At 38.0% G+C, this 27,466-nt stretch overlaps 1 long non-coding RNA gene across 8 annotated transcripts in view; it reads right to left on the minus strand.

Moving 5' to 3' along the window:
* LOC113598785 (uncharacterized) overlaps window positions 1-26,297 on the minus strand; it is a 603,234-nt gene extending 576,937 nt beyond the window's left edge. For 2 of the 8 annotated variants that reach the window (XR_008298504.1, XR_008298503.1), the window contains exon 1: window positions 25,741-26,280. This is a non-coding gene — a long non-coding RNA (uncharacterized LOC113598785). Of the gene's footprint in view, window positions 1-25,740 lie in introns of all 8 variants that reach the window. The other 6 variants (XR_008298505.1, XR_008298499.1, XR_008298502.1 and 3 more) reach the window with 6 other exon arrangements.
* Window positions 26,298-27,466: the final 1,169 nt, after the last annotated feature.

Consider the following 27,466-nt stretch of genomic DNA (forward strand, 5'->3'; position numbering starts at 1 on the left):
TCAACCAGTATCACTCCTTAAAGCAAAATTTGAAATTCAGTGAAACTGTAGAAACATGTAGCTTAACCACATGCAATCCAAACCAAAAGGAATCACAATTTACATGACCACCACAAAAGCCTCTGCACTATTAAATTACTTCTTAGACTGAAGATCAGATTCACCTATCAAGCAAAAGTCAAAACAGTATATTTCAGTGTAGTAAGAATCCATAGTCTCTGAAAGGTCATTATTCTACATCTTAATTGTGCTTTATGTAATTTCTACTTTGATCAACTTTAAGATACTTTTTGAAATGAATGTATCTCTACAGCTGACACTTTCATTGAACTATATGTATTTTTACCTCTGGCCTCCATCCACTGGGTAATAGTAGCACTTACCCCATTTGTGAAAACCCAAATGTTTCCAGATATTGTTATATATCCATGAGGAACAAATCAAAATCATGGCTGTTTGACAACTACTGGTCTTATAATATTGAGAGTAAGTTTTGAATACAGATCAACCCCTTCTCGTTTATATACAATCATTCAGTAATTGCTATAACTTGATACTAATGATTCAAGGTAATGTCTAGTTCTATTATTGAATTTTTTAAATCCAAGTTAATCATTTTTCTTCTAAGCTCATAAAAATTATTGTCATCATGGTTTTGCTTTTCTAAGTATCATGAAAACCCAATCATACACAAAAGTCTGTGTATTACATAATGGAATGAGTATACAATATACATATTAACATGTACTATGCAACTAAATACTGAAATTCTTTAAAAATCTGATTTTTCTGAATTGTTCCTAAATCACTGATGTCTTTGGATTTCATTCAAGAAAAAATATGGGTTTTTCCTTCAAATCTAATAAAGTCTACAAATACTTTTTACAGTCTTATTACACATTCAAAATATGTATAAATTAATGTAATTTTTAAAATGTATGTGATGTTAAAACATTATGTCAATAAATCAGGTCTTTTAAAACCTATGTTTTTGTCTGACCCATTATATTGGGCTCGATGGAAAATATTAAGATGAATGAGGCCAACATGAGCCTTTGCTTAAAAAGGCATGGCGATAGTAAAGGTGGCGGGAAAAAAGGAAAAAAAAATTTAAAAAGTGGAAAAAAACTGCCAACATTTGGTATTAAGGAATGATTTCTACATGATGGGTAGATATGAAGGAAAAAATTTGAGAGCAGTATCAAGCCAGTAAAGCATAGGGTGTATTAAGACAAAGAATACTTAATTAATCTGGATTATAGAACTGTAGGCTATATGCAAAGCAAGTAGGTGTAGGAGTTGGAGGAAAAAGATATGATAAGAAGAAATAAGAGTAAAACATAGTTGATGCCAGATAATAAAAGGCCTTGCATGTCAGATTAATGAGACTGGCTTATTCTATGATCAATAGGAAGCCATTGAGTAAAATGGATCAGAAAGATCAGAGTTAAATGTTAAGATGTGCTTTTTCTGTATCTCAAACATAGCATCCACCTTCCACTTACATCTAAACAACCTGTCCATTGTCACCTATAGGAGGAATCTGGTCACCTAAGGAAGTCATGTCTGATTCTGAGACCTAAGATCAATTCATTTTTATGCCTTATCTGCTTCTTAGTTGGTGCTCTAGGGCTAATAACCAGTTGTCTTATTTTTAAAATCCTGTCCACCTTATTTTCAATTAGTTAATCCCTGATTTTCTTCCTTTATTTATAGCCCTACTGACACCTCAGAACACTTTGGGGTGGAAACTGATCTCTGAAAGAACACTCATCCACCACAGGTAGTCAAATCCAACCTGCTGTGGCAGACATGCTTCTCTCCTATTGCCTGGGTACATCTTCCAGTATTGTTTTATCTAGCTTCCATGTGGTCATGCCCTTTTAGCTTCCGGGCCATCTGAGTTACTCTGGATTGGCTCTCTTTGATACCCAATGGCAGCCATCAAGTGGCTCCATACTACTTTGCTCTGTAGACATTGAGTTTTACGAGACTCTTCTCCTCCTCCATATACTACCCAACTGGGCAGGTTTATTCCAGGTCTGCTGGCAAGTCTGTTTGGTTTCACTGAGGTTAACCCTCCATGCACACCTGGGGTTTGCAATGACAGACAACTGGCAGGCAGGAAGGATGGATGAGAAAAGAGAAAAGCAGCAATAATACTAATAAGAAAGTCCTGAGCAATACCGTATTAGTAATGTTCTTTATGATAGCTAGAAAAATGTTTTACTGCAAAACAATTTTCATAATGTGTTTTGTGTGAAAACATTCCTTTACAATTAAATATGATACATAAAAATCCCCCTCTTGCTGTTCTTACTATTCTTACTAAAACTTACTAGTTTAACCTAAGACCATTTTTTTTTGTAAACTTGTTATAGTATCACTTTACTTAAACCATCACAGTCTTTTTTTTCCAGATGTTACATTTCTTTTATTTTTTTTTCAAAATGATAATATAGATTTATTGACAGAATTCAAGAAGTGCATACATACCCTGCCTATGCCGTAGGTCAAATTATTGCAGGGAAGAGTTAATTAAGAGTATTGTTAATGTTTTTAATGACAAAAACCCACATTTCATTCCGATTCAGTAGAGTGAAACAACATATTGTCAGAATAACGGGGAATCCAAACCTCAGGGAAACTAGAGGATGTTGATGTTGGTGCCTTTCTACGTTCACTTCCACAATTCCCATGCCATCCTCTTGCTGTGTCTGTCTCCTCAGGACCCAAAATTGGGCAGACCAGATGGGTGGCTTTTAGGCTTTTAAGGGAGGATATATCCTCACCTTTAAATTTTCCTGCTTAAATTCTTCAATCTCACCATGAATCCACTATTCAAACTCTAGATACCACCAGCAAATCACAAGGATATAAGCTAGTTGAGATTGTCCTAATGGAAAGACATCGAGCTAAGTTTTGAAGGGAAAGAAAACAAAGATGCATTAGACAGTCCCTTACTCTCAAGATTCGTATTCCAGCTCTTGAGAAAAGAGCAACTATCAGGTTAACTGCTGTTAAAAGATTGAAATAGCATTTTGTGATTATAGATGCTTTTTCACAGGATAGTAGCTGATGAATTGCCAAATGAATTGCCCCACCAGGCCTTTAGCCCATTGTATTAGGCACAGGAGGATGAATTCTATCATCCTTGTTGCTCAAGAGAACCCTTCTTCAGGAGTTAAAATAGCTGAGCTTCCTCTCCTCATGTTAAGATATTGGTTTCCAGTGAACACAGATGAGGGAAGGAAGAGCATTTTAATTATTTTCTCCATTTCTCCTTTACACTGTGCCTCTTTACAAAGCAAACATGTCTCTCTGGTGAAAGCTCCTTCCCACAGGTTGACAATTCATCACCTGTCTCTGAGTACCTCTCTCCTTTTTGTTTCATGTTTTTTTCATGTTTTTTTTAAATTTATAGAAATGTTTATTGATAAAATTATGAAATAATTACCCTTTTTGTTCCCCATTAACAATACTTACTTGTTTTTATTTATTTTTTTAAATTTACATCCAAATTAGCATATAGTGCAACAATGATTTCAGGAGTAGATTCCTTAGTGCCCCTTACCCATTTAGCCCATCCCCTCTCCCACAACCCCTCCAGCAACCCGCTTGTTCCCCATATTTATGAGTCTGTTCTGTTTTGTCCCCCCTCCCTGTTTTTATATTATTTTTGTTTCCCTTCCCTTACGTTCATCTGTTTTGTCTCTTAAAGTCCTCATATGAGTGAAGTCATACAATTTTTTTCTTTCTCTGACTAATTTCACTTAGTATAATACCCTCCAGTTCCATCCACATAGTTGCAAATGGCAAGATTTCATTCTTTTTGGTTGCCAAGGAACACTCCAGTGTGTGTGTGTGTGTATGATATATATATACCACATCTTCTTTATCCATTCATTCATCGATGGGCATTTGGGCTCTTTCCATACTTTGGCTATTGTTGATAGTGCTGCTATAAACATGCGGGTGCATGTGTCCCTTCGAAATATATATCCCTTGGATAAATGCCTAGTAGTGCAATTGCTGGGTGGTAGGGCAGTTCTATTTTTAGTTTTTTGAGGAACCTCCATACTGTTTTCTAGAGTGGCTGCACCAGCTTGCATTGCCACCAACAATGCAAAAGAGATGCTCTTTCCCCGCATCCTCGCCAACATCTGTTGTTGCCTGAGTTGCTAATGTTAACCATTCTGACAAGTGTCAGATGGTATCTCATTGTGGTTTTGATTTGTATTTCCCTGATGATGAGTGATGTTGAGCATTTTTTCATGTGTCAGTTGACCATCTGGACGTCTTCTTTGGAGAAGTGTTTATTCAGGTCTTTTGCCCATTTCTTCACTGGATTATTTGTTTTTTGGGTGTTGACTTTGATAAGTTCTTTATAGAATTTGCACACTAACCCTTTATCTGATATTTCTTTTGCAAATATCTTCTCCCATTATGTAGGTTGCCTTTTAGTTTTGCTGATTGTTTCCTTCACTGTGCAGAAGCTTTTTATTTTGATGAGGTCCCAGTAGTTCATTTTTGCTTCTGTTTCCCTTGCCTCCAGAGACGTGTTGAGTAAGAAGTTGCTGCGGGCAAGATCAAAGAGGTTTTTGCCTGCTTTCTCCTCGAGGATTTTGGTGGCTTCCTATCTTACATTGAGATCTTTCATCCATTTTGCGTTTATTTTTGTGTATGGTGTAAGAAAGTGGTCCAGGTTCATTCTTCTGCATGCTGCTGTCCAGTTTTCCTAGCACCACTTGCTAAAGAGACTGTCTTTATTCCATTGGATATTCTTTCCTGCTTTGTCAAAGATTAGTTGCCCATACATTTGTGGGTCCATTTCTGGGTTTTCTATTCTGTTCCATTGATCTGAGTGTCTGTTCTTGTGCCAGTACCATACTGTCTTCATGATTATAGCTTTGTAGTATAGTTTGAAGTCTGGGATTGTGATGCCTCCTGCTTTGGTTTTCTTTTTCAAGATTGCTTTGGCTATTCAGGGTCTTTTCTGGTTCCATACAAATTTTAGAATTATTTGTTCTAGCTCTGTGAAGAATGCTGGTGTTACTTTGATAAGGAATGCACTGGATATGTAGATTGGTTTGGGTAGTATCAACATTTTAACAATATTTGTACTTCATATCTAGGAGCATGGAATCTTTTTCCATTTTTGTGTGTGTGTGCGTCTTCTTCAATTTCTTTCATAAGCTTTCTATAGTTTTCAGTGTATAGATTTTTCACCTGTTTGGTTAGATTTATTCCTAGGTATTTTATGGTTTTTGGTGCAACTGTAAATGGGATCAATTCCTTGATTTCTCTTTCTGTCACTTCATTGTTGGTATATAGGAATGCAACTGATTTCTGTGTGTTGATTTTATATCCTGCAATTTTGCTGAATTCATGAATCAATTCTAGAAGTTTTTTTGGTGGAATCTTTTGGGTTTTCCATATACAGTATCATGTCATCTGCAAAGAGTGAAAGTTTGACCTCCTCCTGGCTGATTTGGATATCTTTTATTTCTTAGTGTGGTCTGATTGCAGAGGCTAAGACTTCCAATACTATGTTGAATAACAGTGGCGAGAGTGGACATCCCTGTCTTGCCCCTGACCTTAGGGGGAAAGCTCTCAGTTTTTCCCCATTGAGGATGATATTAGTGTTGGGTTGTTCATATATGGCTTTTATGATCTTGAGGTATGCTCCTTCTATCCCTACTTCCCTGAGGGTTTTTATCAAGAAAGGATGCTGTATTCTGTCAAATGCTTTCTCTGCATCTATTGAGAGGATCATATGGTTCTTGTCCTTCTTTTATTGATATGATAAATCACCTTAATTGTTTTGTGGATATTGAACCAGCCCTGCATCCCAGGTATAAATCCCACTTGGTCATGGTGAATATTTTTTTTTAATGTATTGTTGGATCTGTTGGCTAATATCTTCTTGAGGATTTTTGCATCCATGTTCATCAGGGAAATTGGTCTATAGTTCTCCTTTTTAGTGGGGTCTCTGTCTGGTTTTGGAATCAAGGTAATGCTGGCTTCATAGAAAGAGTTTGGAAGTTTTCCTTCCATTTCTGTTTTTTGGAACAGTTTCAAGAGAATAGGTGTTAACTCTTCCTTAAATGTTGGTAGATTTTGGGATGAGCACTGGGTGTTGTATGGAAAACAATTTGACAACAAATTTCATATATTAAAAAAAAAAATGTTGGTAGAATTCCCCTGGAAAGCCATCTGGCTCTGGACTCTTGTTTTTTGACAGATTTTTTATTACTAATTCGATTTCCTTACTGGTTATGAGTCTGTTCAAATTTTCTATTTCTTCCTGTTTCAGTTTTGGTAGTGTATATGTTTCTAGGAATTTGTCCATTTCTTCCAGACTACCCATTTTATTGGCATATAATTGCTCATAATATTCTCTTATTATTGTTTTTATTTCTGTTGTGTTGGTTGTGATCTCTCCTCTTTCATTCTTGATTTTATTTATTTGGGTCCTTTCCTTTTTCTTTTTGATCAAACTGGCTGGTGGTTTATCAATTTTGTTAATTCTTTCAAAGAACCAGCTTCTGGTCTCATTGATCTGTTCTACTGTTTGTTTGTTTTTGTTTTTGTTTTTTTGTTTTTTGTTTCGATAGCATTAATTTCTGCTCTAATCTTCAATATCTCCTGTCTTCTGCTGGTTTGGGGTTTTATTTGCTGTTTTTTCCCAGTTCCTTAAGGCATAAGGTTAGGCTGTGTATCTGAGATCTTTCTTCCTTCTTTAGGAAGGCCTGGATTGCTATATACTTTCCTTTTATGACCGCCTTTGCTGCATCCCAGAGGTTTTGGGTTGTGGTGTTATCATTTTCATTGACTTCCATATACTTTTTAATTTCCTCTTTAACTGCTTGGTTGGCCCATTAATTCTTTAGTAGGATGTTCTTCAGTCTCCAAGTATTTGTTACCTTTCCAAATTTTTTCTTGTGGTTGATTTCAAGTCAGATGTTACATTTCTTTTAAATAACGGCAAAGATGTCAAATTAAATTAGCTTCACCATTTTAAAAGCAAAAAGCTTCAGTGAGCAAAGACAAATTTTTATGGCAAATTGGTTAATAAAGTGTTGTCTCATGAGACCTGGACCTTAAACTGGAAAAGTGACTCTTAATGTTTAACTTATTCAGCAATGGGAATTCTTCCTGCAGTCACTGAAAATGTTTTCTGGTCTAACCACAACTCATCACACTGTACCCACTGAAATTTGTTCTTCATTCCTGTATTTAATTTAAAACAAATACAAACAAATAAACAAAAAATATGGGCTCTGCTAAAAGAATCCAGCTTAGTTCTGTCATTAGGTGTCATTATCTTACTTTAACTTCAGTGATCATATTTTCTTGCTATTTAGCCAGACTGTAGTGGTTCTCAATGTTGACTTTCAAAAAAAATGCTTATAAATTTATATAAATAAAGTACTTAAAACAGTACCTGAAAGAATGCAATATACACTAAGAGATATATAAGTGCTTATTATTATTATTATTATTATTATTATTATTAAAAAGCCCTGGACTCCACTGAAAACCAAATAACTTAATTGATGGAGTGTGGATGCTACCATCAGAGTACCTGAGCCCATACAACTGGTATTTTTCAAAGCTCTCCCTGTGATTCCATTGAGCAACCAATGTTGAGAACCATTGAGGTTAACCAAGTGCCAATAAGACAAATTCCATGGCTTAAATCTCAGAAAAGTGGACCAGTTCCATTCTATGGCCCATTGATAAGAACAGAATTTACCAGGGGTGCATGGGTGTCTCAGTCAGTTAAGCATCTGACTCTTGCTTTCAGCTCAGGCCATGATCTCATGGTTCATGGGTTTAAGCCCCACATCGAGCTCCATGCTGACAGTGCAGGGCCTGCTTGAGATTTTCTCTTTCCTTCTCTCTCTGCTCCTCCCACGCTTGTGCTCTCTTGCTTGCTCTCTCTCTCTCAAATAAATAAATAAAAACTTTAAAAAAAAGAAAAGAATCTACCATGTGCATGTCAAAGACGACACACACAAAAAAAGTAAGATGATCTCTACCCTCAAGCCACTAGCAATCAGTTAGGTGAAACAGATCATAGCTCAATTAATATAGAGAGATCAATTCTTTAAGGAAAGAATAGTTATATTAACTAAGAGCATGAGCCAGAAAAAGAAAAGATAAAGCCAATTCTACTTGGATAAAGTCAGAAAGGCTCCCAGAAAAATGAAAATTTGAGCTTACCCTTAAAGGATGAATGGGATTGTGTGTTAAGTGGAAAGAAGGGAAAGACATACCAGACGGAAAGATATGTCTAAAATTTACAGAAAGGGGAACAGCATACAGTGTTCAAGGACCTATGAAGAAGTAAAGGAACTGAAGCAGAAGTACTGAAGGTAAAGCTGGACAGATCAGAAGGGCCTATAAAACCAGGCCAAACAATTATGACTATTCCCTATAGGTAAAAGGGATTTAAGGAAGATGTGTTTTTAAAAAACAGTAACATAGGGGCACCTAGGTGGCTCAGTTGGTTAAGGGTCTGACTTTGGCTCAGGTCATGATCTCACAGTTCATGGGTTTGAGACCCACATCAGGCTCTGCACTGCTTAGGATTCTCCCCCTTTCCCTATCTCTCTGCCCCTCCCCAACTCTCTTTCTTTCTCAAAATAATAAATAAACCTAAAAAAAAGTAACATAATTATATCTACAACTTATATGTCCTCTGTCTTCATGTATCAAGGGCAGCAATAAACCTACATATTAGGCTTAGGCTCTCACATGGTCAGGCTGACATGTTCAGTTGAAACCAGCTTTTCTACTGTGCTTTCACATAGTTCTCTTATGGAATAAAGAGAAGATACTTTAGAAATTAAGTTTTTAATCATAAGTCAAACTAAGCTAAGAAAGTTTTTCTATAAGTTTCCTTTTCCCTTGTATTTTCCATGAGAACAAATAAAGGAAACTTTGTTTTTGTTTTTGAATGGAAGCTTATACAGATTCATTCAAGATTTTATATAAAATTGTACTGCAAAAAAAAAATGAGAAGAGAAAGTGTGATTCTCACAGATAAAAGAAAATGACTCCCAGAGGAAGTACCTCTAGGAAGGGATAATTGAAATTGTATGTTTCTTAACAGAAGCTTTTAACAGAAGTTTTCTTTCAAAATAAGTCTACACATAAGAATTGGTTTATTTAAGGTAGGAGGTGAAAGTATCACTTAAATAATAACATTATCAAATACTGATTGTTGGCCTAGTATATGATTAGTATTGAGCTCATTGTCCTTACTAGAAGGATGTCAGTACTATTTGTGAAGTCTAGTTTACAGGTGAGGATACTGAGGATTAATACTATTAAGTAAGTATTAATTTTACCATACTTGGAAGCTAACAAACTATCCTTCAATTGTCTCATTGAGGCTTGTGGAAGACATGAAACCCCTGAGTCAGAGACAAAGGACTTATTCACAGCACTAGCAGTAGCCAGAGTATTAACATTTTCTTTTGCCAATTTCCTGAATCTTAATTCCCACACAACACACAAAGAGGGTCAGGTAACAACACTTGCACATGCATAGACTGAGTTAGAGGAATGTTATAATGTGTTATAGGAATTTTTACAGTCTGTATTATAAGAATTTTTGTAATGAACACGAAGCATGCCTACCCTTTGCTCTGGAAGGAAACACTATCTTTATCTTCAAAGGTTAGTCACTATACAAACATGCTTGAAACAAAGTCTAAAACAAAGGCAGTCAGTGCCTCTGCTTGAAATATGTGAAGACACACAAGACAACCATGGAGAACTATCTCCCAGCAATAAGTTGACCATGTTCACATAATCAGTAAGTGATAGAACCAGGATCTGAATCTAAGCCCATCTCATTGGAGCAGCAGAGCTCTTAAAGTATCAGGAAGTAAAACATGAAGGACACCTTGACTTTTGTGGAACTTGAGAATCTAGATCTAGTCATTATAGAAGAGGACGAACCAAAGAGACTTCCAAGGAGCTACAACTGTCAACGTTGGTTAAAATATCTCCTTTCTATGGGGCGCCTGGGTGGCTCAGTCAGTTCAGCATCCAACTTCGGCTCAGGTCATGATCTCATGGTTCATGAGCCCATGTGGGGCTCTGTGCTCCAGCTTGGGGCTTCAGATTCTGTCTCCCTCTCTCCCTGCCCCTCCCTGCTCATACTCTGTCTCTCTCTTACAAATAAAAATAAACAAAAAAATTTTAAAAATATCTTCTTTCTAGTGGCACCTGGGTGGCTCAGCCCATTAGGGCTCCCAACACTTGATTTCAGCTCAGGTCATGATCTGATGGTCTGTGAGTGTGAGCTCCCCAGCTGGCTCTGCACTGACAGTGCATAGCCTGCTTGGGATTCTCTCTCTCTCCCTCTTTCTCTGCACCACCCCTGCCTTCTCTCTCTCTCTCTCTCTCTCTCTCTCTCTCTCTCTCTCAAAATAAATTTTTAAAAAACTTTAAAAAAAAAAGAATATCTCCTTTGTAGAGGTAGGAAAAGGACAAAAAAATATCTCCTCTGGAACATCACAGATCTCTTTATGCAGTGAGGAAAGTTTGAAAGACATAGTGACGTAACAGTGCCAGAAACAAACAAACAAACACCCTAGGATATTCTTGGATGTTGTCTCCAGATGCTGAGTTTTAACAGTACTCTGACTTTAACAGTAGTGAAAGATATTTAAATACTATGTAAATAGTGTACCATTTTCCCACCATAAGCTATTTTGGGGCATTAGGCTCTCAGTTCAGGAGATATTAAAGTATGGAAAACATGATCATAATTTATGTCTTCCTTCAGTGTTAGGACTCAGAGAATTTCTTATTTTATATTCAGAGGTGAACAAAACTATTGTTTCAAATATAACAAAAGCCCACATCTGTTCTTGTGCAAGCTCCTGGCTACATCAGGGATTGTAGATATGCATGCAAAGCCACACCCTATCCTAGTTCAAACACATCTGGCATTCCTGTCAGTCTTGTCCTTGTCCTAAGCAGCTGCTCAGGAGCTCACTGTGGAGAAGACCATGTTGCTGCAATTGGGGATCTAAGTCAAAGAAAATTCCTACTTCCCTACCAATGACTATGTGTAGGGAGATACAGACTGTTAGCTAATGATAAATGGGTCTCCACCTGTCCCATATCCATACCTAATGTTTTGGTCATTGCAATGTCCCCTGCTAAAGGTAAATACTGTTTGCTGACCTCTTAGAATAGCAGTGCTGACTTGGAAAAGAGAAAAGGTTTCATCTGATCTTGACATGTAAACACTCAGGGTAAGCCTCAGCAGGAATCCTAGCTTTAAGAGTTTTAGACAAGGCTACACCATGGCCAAAGACTCATTTCTGCACACTGCAAAGGCCAATTTCCTGTTTCATGCTCTGTATGCAGCCATCCTCAACAAATGAGACCTGCTGAAGATCCCTTTCTGTTTCTGAGAAACAAAGTGTTAAGTCTGACATGGGTCAGTGAAATCATTTTTTGCTTTAGAGCATGCCCAAGAAGAGGAGGAGATTAATTCTCTCTTCCAGGATTTGAAATCTGTCCTGAATCCATGGCCCATGCAGATGCTGGTATGCTTCCTGGTATTTGGGGATTTCTTGCTGATGAATATAATACAGCCAAAGACTTGCTTGGCTGCAAAGAGAAACCAGAGAAAAATAAAGATTTGCTTTCGTTGGTAACATATTGTAGGGTCAGGATGTTGTTCTAGTGACTCACTTGAAAAAAAAATGTGGTAGGAAAACTAAATTCAACCTCATGACACAGTGTTATGGCTTTTGTTTAACAATAATTCCAGCCAATTCACTGGCCAGGATTCTTTTTATATAGGTTGGGTCTACATGATTGCAAAATATCCAGTACATTTAATTCTAAAATTTGACTCAGTAATCCATTTTGCTTATAAAATGTTAAACCTGATCTGAACCAATTTGAACAAATAATATATGGGAGCACATACAGTGAGTAATTATTTGGTTAACTGGCCTGAAATTTTGGGGTACTTTGGTGTTCTATAGACAGATTCATAGAACCCATTGCTCCTAGAACCCACTACCCAATATCATCTCTGCTTTCTGGCTTCGAGGTTAGAAAATATATTTCTCAACTAGAGTAGCCCCACTGTCATTAAGGTGGCGGAGGAGATGGGTGGAAGGATGTAACGGACCATCTCAGGTCCCAGCTTTCCACATTTGAGGCATTCTGCTAAGCACTTAGTATTTTTTACACCCCTTTATTTAAGTCTTTGTTATAGTCTGAGTTTTTAAATTTATATTAATGATTCTTCCATAACCATAATTCATGACATATGCATCCCACCCAAGCCATGTTTCCCACCTGTTACCTTCCTGTGAAACAGCATTTACTTCCAGCTTCACTTCTCAAATATTATCTATACTTTGAGGTCCAGTTCAAATCTATCTCTTCTATAAAAACAAGTATGAATTCTCTCTTGTACTGGGCAACGATGCACCTGGCTACAAATTAAACTATGTTTATAGCTTTACATAGCAAGTTCTGCCTTATGTTATAATTCTTTGTGTCCATGTCTGCGTCACCACTAAATTGTTAACTTCTCGAGCACTGCACTCATGTTTATCCACAGGGGCCCATTCTTTTCTTTTTTTTTAATTTTTTTTTAATGTTTATTTTTGAGAGAGACACACACAGAGCTTGAGTGGGAGAGGGGCAGAGAGAGGAGACACAGAATCCGAAGCAGGCTCCAGGCTCTGAGCTGTCAGCACAGAGCCCGATGTGGGGCTCGAACTCACGGACCATGAGATCATGACCTGCACCGAAGTCGGACGCCCAACCATCTGAGCCACCCAGGCATCCCCACAGAGGCCCATTCTTGTTGCATTTCATATCTCTATACCAGCCTCAGTTATTCACCTAGGGTAGGTAAGTGAAAAATATTTTTTGAATTTAATGATGCACACATCCTCCAAATAAATATACCAGATGACAAAGTGGTGGGAGGTGGGAGGGAAGGGGGAATAGCAGGGAGGAGAAGGAGGAAGAGGAGAGTGAAGAGAGTGTCAAATTGGAAATCCAATCTGATTTAACATCCAATACATAATTATTCATATCAGCAACTATCATGAGGATAAACCCAAAAGCAACTGCTCTGCGTTTTAAAATGCCTCATTTCCCCTTTAGTATCTTTATTTACACACAAACAACATTTACTTTCTTCCTGATTGAAACATGAACATTTCTACTTGGCTTTCTTTTGCACAAACAGCTTCAGAACAAACCAATTCTGCTAATCAAGTAAATTTTCTCACTTCCCCTGACCAACAACCTCATCCTTTGTGTTAAAACAATAATTTGATGCCTAAATACTGCCTTCCCTCAAGGCAATGAGGGGAGAAGACAAGAGCCAGTGAATGCTATAATATATAACAGCATCATCAGTGAAATACAATTCACGTCAGTATGGAAATGACTCTGAGTGGGTGGTTACTGCCACAAAGGAAAAGTACATACTCAGAAATGAACTAACTGTAACATAGGAGTGAAATGTTTTTATAATCATAAAGAGATACTTCTATCCTAAATGCATTTTTAAATAAGATTCAGTATTCTTGGGGAATTCAGGAAGCAGATTTTTTCAGAGTTAGTGACTGACCCACTGGGAATTCTACTTTAAATGTGGAGAATGTTCAGGATTCCTGCTTCATCATCTATATTGATAGTTGACACTCTTTCAAATCTATTACCCAGGAGGTTTGATGGTTCCGGTTTTTTTAATAGAGATTTAAACAGCCCCACCATTTTTATTCGGTTTGATTATTAAAAACAGAATCTAGGGATTTTACACTATGCATCACAAATCGTGAACCTTTGCTCCTGCCAATACTGTACTTGAGATTTCTAACACTTAGCAATTTTCTAACATTGTGGTTGAGATCATCTTAGAAAGACCTACATTTATATTTTCCCCTTGTGATGCAAAATCAGTACTTGACTGGCTGAGAAAAAGTGAGGCACTCCATTCATGTTAGACTGCTGAGTGAAAATGCAAACAAGTAGGCAGCAAATCTTTGCATGTTATGGAAACACAGAAGCTAAAAAAAAAAAAAAAAAGGCTTGCTGATTGTTGACTTGCTTGCTGGAAATATTAAATTTGTCCAGTTTTCAGGTTTTTTAAATCTCATCTTTCTACACTTGTTTTTATGAAGAGTTTCATATAAAGCATGCATAATTACCAGAAGAAAATCTATAGTATTCTTACAACACGTCACACAAGAATTTCCATCTAACTTTCCACATGCTTTCTGCAAAGTCAAATCTTTTTTTCTTTTTGTATTTCTGTCTGTCTGTCTGTCTCTCTCTCTCTCTCTCTCTCTCTCTCATCCCTACTTCCCTCCCTCTCCCTCCCTCTGTCTCTATTTTGGCCAATAATAACATGATGAAATAATCTCCAGCATGTATCAGTGAAAACACCTGGGATGTGATTAAAAAAAAAAAAAAAAAAGATAATGTGGCAAGGAGAACTAAAAATAAAGCAAAATCTCTAGACCTTATGATTCTCCCCAAAGTTGCCCACAGGTCAAAACATTGGTTTCAGTGCAGAGGAAATTAGCTGTAATTGATACAGAGGAGCTTGAAGATTTAATCATGTGCTTGAGTGTGTAGTATGTTTTTCATAAAGGACAGCTGCATTCTCACCCACAGGCACCCTTGCCCTTGCCTGCCACAGGGCACCACATTCTTCAAGTACTTCCTCATCCAGGACAGATTCTCAAACTTGAGCATGCTCTGGAGTGAGCCCCACAGAGGACTTGTTAAAAGGTAGACTCCGGGGCCCACCCACTGCTTTCGGATTCACTGAGTCTGGGGTCCAGCCTGAGGATTTGGATTTCTAAGAAGTCTCCGTGGCAGCTGAGGCTGCTGGTTGCTGCCCACATTAGAGCAGCTCACCGGACAGCTCTGGTGAGGCAGTGAGTAAAGGAGCTGGCAGAGAGAGAGCCATGGAATGGAGCTGAGACTGCAAGGCCTGAGAAAGAAGGGGCTTCCCAGCAGTCGTTTTGCGAGGGAGATTACAGTCTCAGAAATACGCCATGTGGTCACACTGAACCAAGGGATATGAGGATGAAGGAGACAACAGAAAAAGGAAAGAACTGCGATAAAAACTTATAAGGGAGTACAGATCTTTTACCTCTTTAGTGAGGCTTATTCCTAGCTATCTTATTGTTTTTGGTGCAGTTGTAAATGGGACTTGATTTCTTTTTCTGCTGCTTCAGCACTGGTGTGTAGAAATGCAACAGATATCCGCATGTTTATTTTCTATCCTGTGACTTTGCTGTTCATGTACTAGTTGTAGCAATTTTTTTGGTGGAGTCCTTTGGGTTTTCTACAGAGTATCATGTTGTCTGCAAATAGTGAAAGTTTGACTTCTTCCTTGCTGATTTATATGCCTTTTCTTTCTTTTTGTTGTCTGATTGCTGAGGTTAAGACTTCCAGTATTATATTAAATATCAACGGTGAGAGTGGATATCCTTGTCTTGTTTCTAACCATAGGGGGAAGGGTGTCAGTTTTTCCCCTTTGAGGATAATATTAGGTGTGGGTCTTTCACATACAGCTTTTATGATGTTGAGGTGCATTCCATCTATCCTTAATTTGTTGAGGGTTTTTATCAAGAATGGATGTTGTGTTTTGTCAAATGCTATTTCTGCATCTATTGACAGGATCATATGGTTCTTATCCTTTCTTTTATTAATGTGGTGTATCATGTTGATTGATTTGTGAACATTGAACCAGCCCTACAGCCCAGGAATAAAGCTCATTTGATCATAGTGAATGATCCTTTTAATGTACTGTTGAATTCAATTTGCTAGAATCTTGTTGAGAATTTTTGCATCCAGATCCATCATGGATATATGCCTGTAATTCCCCTTTTTAGTGGGGTCTTCGTTTGGTTTTGCAATCAAGGGAATACTGACTTCATAAACTTAACTAACGAAGTAAAAGATCTCCATTCTGAAAGTTATACAAGGCTTATGAAAGATACTAAAGATTACACAAAGAAATGGAAAAAAACATTCCACACTAATGGATTCGAAGAATATTCTTAAAATGTCTATACTACCCAAAGAAATCTCCACATTTAATGCCAATCTTATCAAAATACCACCAACATTCTTCACAGATCTAGAACAAACAATCTTAAAATTTGTAGGGAACCACAAAAGACCCCAAAGCAATCCTGAAAAAGAAAAACAGAACAAAACTGGAGGCATCACAATTCTGGATTTCAAGCTATACTACAAAGCTGTAGTCATCAAGACAGTATGGTATAGGCACAAAAACAGACACATAGATCAATGTAACAGAACAGAAACCCCAGAAATGGACCCACAACTATATGGTCAACTAATCTTCAACAAAACAGGAAAGAACATCCAAGGGAAACAAAAGCAAAAATAAATTGTTGGGACCTCATCAAGATAAGAAGCTTCTGCCCAGCAAAGGAAACAATCAACAAAACTAAAAGGCAGCCTATGGAATGGAGAAGATATTTGTAAATGACATATCTGATAAAAGGTTAGTATCCAAATTCTATAAAGAACTTACCAAACTCAGCACCCAAAAACAAACAACCTAATTAAGAAACGAGCAGAAGACATGAATAGACACTTTTTCAAAAACATCCAGATGGCTAACAGGCACATAAGATGCTCAACATCACTCATTATTATGGAAAGACAAATCAAAACCACAATGAGATACTACCTCACACTTGTCAGAATGGTTAAAATTAACAACACAGAACAAACAGATGTTGCTGAGAATGCAGAGAAAGGGGAACCCTCTTACAATGTTGGTGGGAATGCAAACTGGTGTAGCCACTCTGGAAGACAGTATGGAGGTTCCCCCAAAAAGTAAAAATAGCACTACCCTATGATCCAGCAATTACACTATTAGGTATTTACCCAAAGAATACAAAAATATAGATTTGAAGGGGTACATGCACCCCAATGTTTATAGCAGCATTATCAACAATAGCCAAACTATGGACAGAGCCCAAATGTCCATCGCTTTATGAATGGAGAAATAAGATGTGCTATAAGTATATACAATGGAATATTAGCCATAAAAAATAAAATCTGGGGCACCTGGGTGGCTCAGTCGGTTGGGCCTCCAACTTCGACTCAGGTCATAATCTCGTGGTTTACGGGTTCAAGCCCTGCATCAGGCCCTGTGCTGACAGCTCAGAGCCTGGAGCCTGCTTTCGATTCTGTGTCTCCCTCTCTCTCCACCCCTCCCCCCTCACGCTCTGTCTCTCTCTCCTTCAAAAATAAATAAACATCAAAAAAAATTGTTTTTAATAAAATCTTTCCATTTGCAAAAACATAGGTGGAGCTAGAATGTATTATGCTAAGCAAAATAAGTCAGAAAAAGATAAATATCATATGATTTAACTCATATGTGGAATTTAAGAAACAAAACAGATGAACATATAGGAAGGGAGGGAAAAAAGAAGGAAAACAAACCACAAGAGACTCAACAATAGAGAACAAACTGAGGGTTGATGGAGGGAGGTGGGGAGATGGTGGGCTAGATTGGTGATGAGTATTGAGGGCACTTGTAATGAGCACTAGGTGTTATATGCCAGTGATGAATCACTGAATTCTGCTTCTGAGACTAATATTGTACTGTATATTACCTAAAATATAAATTTTAAAAAAAAATTTAACTTACAAGAGAAAAAGAGAGCTCACACACCAAGCCTTTCATAAATGACAGCAGCAAAGACTGATTACAAGGAAAATTATCCTGCACCATAAATATGATCTTCCTCAAGCCCTCTTCTCCTCCCCTCTAAGGGGAAGTGATGGAAGCTCCCTCATATACTCAAGCAAAACAGGTATGAATCTAAGTCCACTGACTGCAGTGTACAAAAATTACCATGTTCCTGACTATCCAGTACTCAACTTTATTGCCAAATCCAAGAGCTATGCCAGCTGGGAAAAATGTGACCTCAGTTATGTGTGAGGTGTCCTCCTGACCCAAAGGTTGTGATACTGAAAGTTCAAGGACCATACCTAGGCCCAGGCGTGGCACAGAGTTTAGTACCGGTCATCAAATATTGGTCCTCAATCCACATAGATCATAGCTGGGATGTCATGGATTTTGTTCCACATCCAGGATCTGCTGCTTCTTTGTAACACCATTACCATGAGGATCTCTGTAACCTTTCCACAAACCACTCTGACCAAAAGTCCTACAGGGCAATTGTCCTCTGCATGCTTGCAACGCCCTCCCAGAAGGCAAAATTATCCACTGCTCTGGGATCCACTGCCCACTTCTCTCCACCCTTGGGTTGGAGAGTGATCTCTTTTCAGTGTGTGGTTGACAACAAAACCCAGAACTCTCCATGTCTCCACCTACATGTCTCTGGGGTCCAAGAACGCTTTTCTCTTTTTTACTTTCTTTACAATTTTCTAAATTTCCAGGATTTTTAAGTCCAACTGTCTGAGATTCCAACACTTTCAGGGGCCACAAGAATAAAGTAAACTTAAAAAGTAGGTCAGGTATACACGATAAATAGTGACGGAGAGTGTTGTGCACTGGAGTGCACATTAATATTAAATTAATTAAATTTAATTTATTAATACATTAATATTAAAGGCATTAATATTAAAGACATACATATTAAATTTTTTTTAACTGTAGAGGCCAATGACACATATATTTGGGCCAATGGATAGCAGGCTTCTTGTTTGAAGTTCTTGAACTTGGTTCAAGTTTATGGAAAACAAAGATGTGATGTCTATTTCTTCTTTCCTCTTGGCTATTCCTGAGGCACTGTGCATCCCACAGGCACTATTTTCTTGAAGACAACATTTGTGGCTGTCTTGTTCATTGTTGTACCCCCAGCTCATAGAACAGTTCTTGGCACATGGTAAATGACTTCAGTAATATCTTTTGAATGACTTAATGAATGAATAAATAAATTAATGAATAACAGAAATAAGTATTGTATTATTTTAAAAGTTACCTAGCTCATATTATCTTTAGCCTGTACAAATCACACTAATGATCAAATGCCACATCATACAAAAGAGCAGACAGCACAGGGATGAAATACAAGGGACCCTCTTGAGGTTATATATTTCCATGAGAGGCAAGACCTCTTCTTTGCAACAATCCACCTTACCATTGCCTGCTCTTGGTAGTAAAATCATAAATTCCTGAAGAACTGTTGAATGCATTGGACTGAAGCTAAGTTAGGCAAATATGTTTATGTCTAAATATGGCCAGCATGGTGGCTAAAGTGAAATAGAAACTTGAATAATATGATGCATTATAGATTTCAGAGATTTTCTTTAAAAGTGAAGAAATAACTTGAGGAATCCAAGCTTAGAAGTTAAAAACTTGATCTGAACTTATGTGTGCTGTGCTTCTCACATTGACTAAAAAGCGCTCTAACTTGACTTTCCCTTGGGAAACATTATCACAACATTGCTACCATCTATTTGCCTTTCTGCTTCAGCCAGCCACCAGAGTTCATGGTTTTCTGCCTGCAGCTTCCTCTTTTATCTGAGGCCATTCTATGAGACCCTGATCCACTGGAAAGAAACATAATCGTCTGATCTGCATGGTTGCTTCCACCCATGGATTGCTTCCCTTGGTGAAAACATTTAGCACTAAGCCAGGAGCATACAAGCTCTGATAAAACACTCCAGAGGAAGAGAGGATTTGCTATTGCAGCTGTTCATTATTTGTTAACCTCTGCAATGTCTGTCCTGTTAGTATTGTCCAGTTTGAGGAATATTTGGTAAGAGAAAAAACATGTTTTAGAGTCCATATGTCCTTATGCATAGATATCTGGGAATTATTATTGTTCATTTTTTTTTTAACGTTCACTTATTTTGAGAGAGAGAGAGAGAGAGAGAGAGAGAGAACGCGCATGCGCACAAGCAGGGAAGGAAAAGAGAGAGGGGGAGAGAATCCCAAATAGGTTCCATGCTGTCAGCACAGAGCTCAACATGGGGCTCGATCCCACAAAATGTGAGATCATGACCTGAGCCAAAATCAAGAGTCTGACGCTTAACTGACTGAGCCACCCAGGTGTTCCTGTTTATTCTTACTTTGTAGCAAAGATTATCTCTACATATGTGGACCCCAGGATCTTTATTTCAGTTAGGCGCACCTTACAGGCTACCTTCTCCATGTACCGCTGATCCAGGACATTTTATCACTTGAACTGTCCCTGCTGAGAACAATGCATAAGAGCTACAACCTGTATCACCATGTGGTAGAAAGACCATGAGATTTGGGGTTAGGGGGTCTGGGTTGAGTTAGGGTTCTACCACCTAACCACATAGATTTGTTTAATCACTAACCTCTAAAACATGCGTCTTGAGGAAGATTTAAGAAAAGAGTCTGTAGGAGGGTTTTGAAGTGCAAATGAAATAAAAGTATGAGGAAGCACTTTGTAGGAAGTAAAGCACAATAAAAGTGTTAGTCATCCCTGTTGATGGTATTAATGTGATTAGTAGAAACAGAGTGGGAAGAAAGAGAAAGATGTGCTTGGGAGATTAATCCTGGTAGCGGCAGGAAAGACAAAGGCAGAGCTACGGGACTCTGAGAAAAGTGCTGGTTGTGGGGCAGGGGGGACATGAGATCAGGGAAGCAAGCCTGACTAACCACTGTATGATTAATCTGCTCGTCATTGTCCTCAAGAGAATAAACCTGGCCTGCAAAAGAGAGGGGGTGGAAAGATGAGACACCCGCTGTGAGACCTTAGCACTTTGTCATCTTTCCCACAAAGCAGGTTCCATGAAATCATTGAAGATGGAGGAAGAAATAAGTTTGAACACAATGTAAGGGGTATAAGCAAGTCTGAGAAGAAATCATAAGTGTGACCATGCTGGCCCTTTCTGCAGCTTACAGTTAATAATGGAACACTTTTTAATCACTTCTGCAGTCAGCTCAGACTCAGAAAGACCCACGCAGTGACAAAAGACTGCCAGTAACCTACACAAATGTCTGTCCTCCCACACTGTCCCCAACCCATCCTTCTCAGAACCCTGATTTTTCTACTCAATATACTGCAACTCAAAACAGAAGACTACATTCCCAGCTACCCTGACACCTGGGGTGGGGTAGCGAAGATGGGACTAACTTCTGTCCATGACATATATTGAAAGTGTTTGTGAGACTTCAGAAAGGTCCCTGAAATGGAGCTGATTCAGCCTAGCATGTTCCTTTCATGCCCTTCTTTCTCTGGCCAGCCACACAGCCATGATGCTGGACTACCAATCTTCTGCCATGAATGTGCTGTTTCTTACACCAGCCACAGTCAAGTTCCCACTAATCCATCTACATTTGTTCAAACAGCACCTCCAGAAGACAAGAGGGCAATGATGAGAACCATCATGCCAAGCCAAGCAAACCACAGAGCAGAGGCTATCCTAATGGCAATGTGAACCTACAAAATAGAGCTCTTGCAAATAATCAGACTGTATAGATAAGAGAAGATGCAAACTACAGGACACAGATTACTCTAGGTGAAAAATTCCTGCAATCTAGAGATTAGAATGAGCACCAGGACCAAAAAACATTCTTGTAGACCTGAAAGCAACACTATAGGGGCAAAAAAATGGATCTTGAGTCTGAAAACATGGAAGAAGAGCTCACCTCTGACAACCATGTACTGTAGGCAGAAAAAAATATCTTAGAAAATAAACCAAATTCATCTTGCCTTTTTTCTTTCTTAGATGTTGTAATTTTTACTTTATTGCTGTTGTTTTGGTGGTGTTATTGTTTTTCTGGATGGAATTCTCTAGAAAATACAAAGAAGGAGGGCTCTCTGACACAGAAAGCTATAAGAAGTACAAAAGCTAAGTTGCAAAAACTTCAGGATGCAAGAAAAAATAAAGAAGCAAGTGGAACTTCAAAAAATTTACAAATAATCCATAGGAAAATTTAAAGCACATTGGTAGCAGTAAGTAGTAGACTATATATTGGAAATTTGAAGTAGTAGGGGTGCCCCAGTGGCTCAGTTGGTTAAGCATCTGACTTCAGCTCAGGTCAAGATCTCATGGTCCCTGAGTTCAAGCCACACGTCAGGTCTGTGCTGACAGCTCAGAGCCTGGAGCCTGCTTCAGATTCTGTATTTCCCTTTCTTTCTGCTTCTCTCCTGCTCATGCTCGCGCTCTCTCTATCTCTCTCTCTCTCTCAAAAATAAACAAACATTAAGAAAAAAAAAAGAACTCAGATTTTGATACCAGATAAAACTGGCCTTAAATCCTAGAATAACTGTTTCAGTGATTTTGGACAAGTTAGCCATTTCCAAATTGGGCTTAAAAAAAAAAATCCAGTATGTAGAAAATTAGGGGGAAAAGAGAGAAATGATAAGGAGGAAAGAAGACTGTGAAGCCAACATTCAAATAATTTCTACTCAAGTGTAAAGCAAATGAACAAAAATAATAACCAAAAATATTGTAAAATAAAACTTCCCTGAACTGAAAAAAAGACCATCAGAATGAGACCAACAATGACACATCATCCTTCTCCCTCTTTTTTCACTTTAGAAATAAGAATCTAGGTACAAAATATACATGTCACATATGAAAGCACAAAAATGCTTTGCCCTCTAAAATACCAAAAGTTAAAAGATGATGGTGAAAACCTGTAAGTTTTTCTGGGATATAAATATATAATCCAACAAAATATCTCTCCAGCTAAAATGTGAGGAAAGGCATTCTAATATATACAAATTCAAATCAATAAATAAAGAAGAAAATTAATGTATTAGAAAAAGGGAGACTAAGCTTGATAAAGAAATCCAAGCTCTTGTTATTTGGAAAGGTAAGAAAAAATAATTCTGGAACATGTAATAATTCAAAAGAGGAAATACAAATATATATGAAAGAAATGAGAAGTGCTTTATAAACACAGATTGAAAAATTATAAAAATTTGAGATGTCAAGCAAGAAAAATCTGGATAAAATGTGTAATTTTCTAGAAAGTTGCCAAAATTAATTCAAGAGGCAAAAATAGGCTGAAAACCATGATAAATAATGAAATAGTTACGAAAATGTACCCCTGAAATGGCAACTAGGACCAGATAGATACATGAGTAAATTCAACAAAATCTTCAAGAAATATAGAATTCTCATGCTGTTTAAATTTTTCAGAATGCATAAAAATATTTCATCTTCCCATGTCCTGATATAAAACCAGTATAACTCTCACATCAAAACTGATGGAAGCAGCTCAAAAAAGAAACTGTGGTCTAATGTGTTACAAACATAGTTATAACAAATTTAAATAAATGGTATAAAAATCTGTTTGAACATAATATGTTTAACTTTTAAAACAGTCAGGGAAACATAAGTCCATGATAGGAAATTTTTTAAAATACACATCTATCAGCCCACCTTCTTTAAAAGGAGAAAAACAATGAAAAAAAATGGCAAAATAGTTTGGACCTCCCAGTTAGGGTAGTAGACAATGAGAGAATCTGCTCACTCCAACACTTGATGAAAGGAACAAAAATACATGACATAAACTTTGAAAAGAGGTGGCCAAACAAATAAATAAAAGAGGCTCATTTGCTCCAAGAAGTCTTTTAACCTTATCTGCATCTCTCAGAAGAAATGGTAGGGAAAGTAGATGATTCAAGTAAGTCCTCAAAATGTTACTAATATTTCTAAAAATAGAGAGGAAGCTGGGAGAGCAGACTGCTGGTGAGAAAGTCAAGGGAGCACTCTGGCAAACATCTCCACCAGAAGAACCCACAGAGGAAGAGAAAACTTCCAGGGACCACCATTCTCCCCCTCCCAGCTGGAGAGGAAATAATAGAGGGTGCTCAAGACCTCTGGCAATACACTGCAGAAATAAAGACAAAAGGTCAGATAAATAAGAAAAATATAAAAACTGTTCACAAGAGCCAAAACTTGAGAGATGAAGCAGAAGGTAAAACCCCTTTTGTCCCCCAGTTGACATGATAACGGGGCTACACCCACAGTTAAGTGTTATCCTGAAGGGGGAAGAAGGGTGAATGCTCACAACTGGGAGAAATGTGGAAGTGAAACAAGGAAAATGAAGATTTTAAACAACCCATCTACCAGAAGCATAAGCTTCAAGGTCTCACACACAAGCCAGAAGACTGGTCTGAAGGGCTCAGGAAGAGAACACACTCCAGGTAGATGGAGTAGACTGTGAAACAGGAAATTTGCCCAAATCAGAGAAGAAAAAGCAGAGTCACAGTTTCCATCATCCCTCCTCTCTTGACCTGAGGCTAGGGAAAAATTAAGTGCTAGCAACACCCAGATCTCAGAGTGCAGCTCTGAGAGAGAAAGATGAGAAGGAGAGGTCTCATGGAGAGGGGATCCTGGAAAATTCACAGACACACTTCCAGAGCAACCAAAGCATGTTAAGCACGAGCGAGACGAAAAGAAATGGCATTGCAATTATATAGAAGCACAACAGAAATACAGGGAAGAAAAGTGACATGACCTACAAGAGAGACAGAAAAATCTTACTTGGAAAGAAAACACATTCTAAGAGCTTAAGAGACTGTCTTACATTGACTCATTGTGTGCAAGGACTTAGTGGCAACATGAAGGGGGAAAAAATGAAAGCCCCTAAAACAACAGAAGTAGGTAATAAAGGCAGTCTGCAGAGATCAACTGGGACTGCGACGACACCATTAGAATCATTACTCCTCTAGTTGATAGATTAGAAAGAGCAAGAAGGAGCTAAAGTCATATTAATGGGATAAAGGAAAGGCTTGAGATAGTCCCGATATCAGAAAACAAGTTCGAAAGAAGCTGATAGAAGGCAAAGCTAGTATAACAGAAGGATATTTTATGCCTCTGTCATTGTGATGCAACACATAAGACAGAAGAAATATTCAGAAATATTAAAAAGAAAAGTCCTTGAAATGAGAGAGAAGCTCAGATTAAAGAACAGAGCTTCTCTACTGAGGAAAAGATATAGAAAGATCAACATCACAAGGTATTAAGTATTAAGGCATTAACTTTCAAGGACAAAGAAATAAGTTTTCAGGCATCCAGAAAGAAAAAGCAAGTCAGTTAAAAGGATGGAAGTCGGGTTGGTTGCAGACTTCTCCACAGCAACATACTAAACCAGAAAACAGTACAGCAATATCTACAATATCTTGAGCGAAAAAAATTATACTATATCAAAATAGATTATAACCAGACACATGTGTTTTGGAATAAGGGCAACAAGCAGACAGGCCAAAAATGAAAGAACTTAGGAAATACAATACATAAGACCTTCCTGAGGGAAAAAACAAATGCAAATAAAGTAAGCCCACCAACAAGTGAATGGGGAAATCATAGTAAAAGGACTAGTTCCATACTCAGTGCCATAAAATAATAGAGAAATGTCAAAAAAAAAATTCTAAGTCTGGTGTCCCACAGGGTGAAGCAGAACATATATAAAGGGTCAAAACAGATTGGATTCACTGAATTAAAGAGCACACACATCACCAAAACAAGAGAGCTACAGTCAACTTTGCCTTAATAGAGTAAGAAACAGTTAAAAGGAAGTCATATTACCAGATCTTTGCTATTTTCAAGAAAATCCAGAAATCCAAACTTCTCTCTTAATTCTCCCAATTAAGGAAAATAAAGTCCGTCTGTTAGTGTTGGTTAGGACATCGAGGGCAGGGAAAGAGCGAAGAAAGGGGCAAACCGCTCCAGATTGGTAGGCAGCAGTTTTTAAAAAGCAGGGGAACTTACAAGACTTGTCTTCAGCAACTGCGAGAGAAGCCGCGTACATCTCTGCACCTGCTGTCAGAATCTTAAGTTTATACAGAGGCCTTAACCGGCTATAGTCACGTATTCAGACCAAATAGCCTCAACAGCAACACACTCTCTCAAGCGTACGTCCTTGAAACAGTGTGATAATGGTGGGCAGAATGTACATTCCAAAGACAAGGGAGGAGCCTCTGGTTGCCCGCGTCCAGCTTAAGGGTGGACCCAAGGTCATGTCCTCTCGATGGCCTCCGCCAAAGTTAGCTGGCCTGGCTGGTTGGTAACCAGTTTGTCACCTCTAAAAACAAGGTAAAATAAGACCTAAGAACGATGCCCACTCAGTCTAATCTTGGAGGCAGACAATCAACTGAAAACTTTCCATAGGAAAGAATTCATGGAATAGGAGTACTATGGACCCTCCTTGTACTTAATGATAGAAAGTGGGCAATAAATGATGTAGAAACTGTGATAAGACCAATGGTGAGCAGTGAATCAATTTAAATACAGAAGTAAAACTATGACTCTAGTAATTATCCTTGCCAAGTAACATAATGCAAAAAATATAAATCTTGGCAATGTAAAACAAATATATATAGCATATGTATATTATATATACAACTAACAGGTGGAAGAAAGAGAGGTGGGAATAAACATAAGCATACTAAAAACACATGTGTAATTTTTAGAAAGATATTCCATTATTTCAGTGTTCTCACGCATTTTCTTTTTTTTTTTTTTTTTTTTAACGTTTATTTGTTATTGAGAGACAGAGAAAGACAGAGTGTGAGCAGGGGAGGGGCAGAAAGAGAGGGAGACACAGAATCCGAAGCAGGCTCCAGGCTCTGAGCTGTCAGCACAGAGCCTGTCGCAGGGCTCGAACTCACAAACCATGAGATCATGACCTGAGCCCAAGTCGGTCGCTTAACCAACTGAGCCACCCAGGCACCCCTCATGCCATCATTTTCTTAATCTTTCAGTGATTGTTTAAGAATTAAAATATGTTTCAGTAGGGGCGCCTGGGTGGCTCAGTCGGTTAAGTGTTCAACTTCGGCTCAGGTTTATCCACAAAGCTAATATTTATCCAAAAAGATAAATTTTATCCACAAAGCTAATATTACATAGGGAACAAAGATAACCATTTCACAGTTCAAAGAGTTCTGAGATCCATATTAGAGGTAAATACACAAAGTTCATTAACATATCTGAATGTGTATATGTATAGTCACATACTGAAATATTATAAGCAGGACAGTGTAGGAAGGTAAGACAGGTGTGAATGATAAATCATGTGGAGAAAAGAGTAGAATCTAATGGTAGAGAAATGAATTCACCGTGAAGCTAATGAAACTTAAGCTTAAGGGCTCCTCACTTACACCAGACACTGTCAAGCCCTAGGAGGAGGTGTACCAATGTGTTCACATAGTCATATAATTTTTTACAAAATTTGCAACAGTAGGATATTTTAACTTCAGTTAGTAGGGCTTCTGTCTTTTTCTACTCACTTTCCCCCACTGGCCCACTTTCCCTTCCACAGAGGGAAGTAGCCATGAGTATTTGTGGTTCAGCTACGGAGAAATTAAGTTGGGTACATTTGTTGGGCTTAGTGGAATACACTGATGTGATTCACAGTCATCTGTATATATTGTTAAGTTATTACCCTCCTTCACAGCATAGGACTGGCTTCCAAAAATACTCTGCAATATACTTTGCC

Source organism: Acinonyx jubatus, chromosome B2 (assembly GCF_027475565.1).
Source record: "Acinonyx jubatus isolate Ajub_Pintada_27869175 chromosome B2, VMU_Ajub_asm_v1.0, whole genome shotgun sequence".
NCBI lineage: Eukaryota > Metazoa > Chordata > Mammalia > Carnivora > Felidae > Acinonyx > Acinonyx jubatus.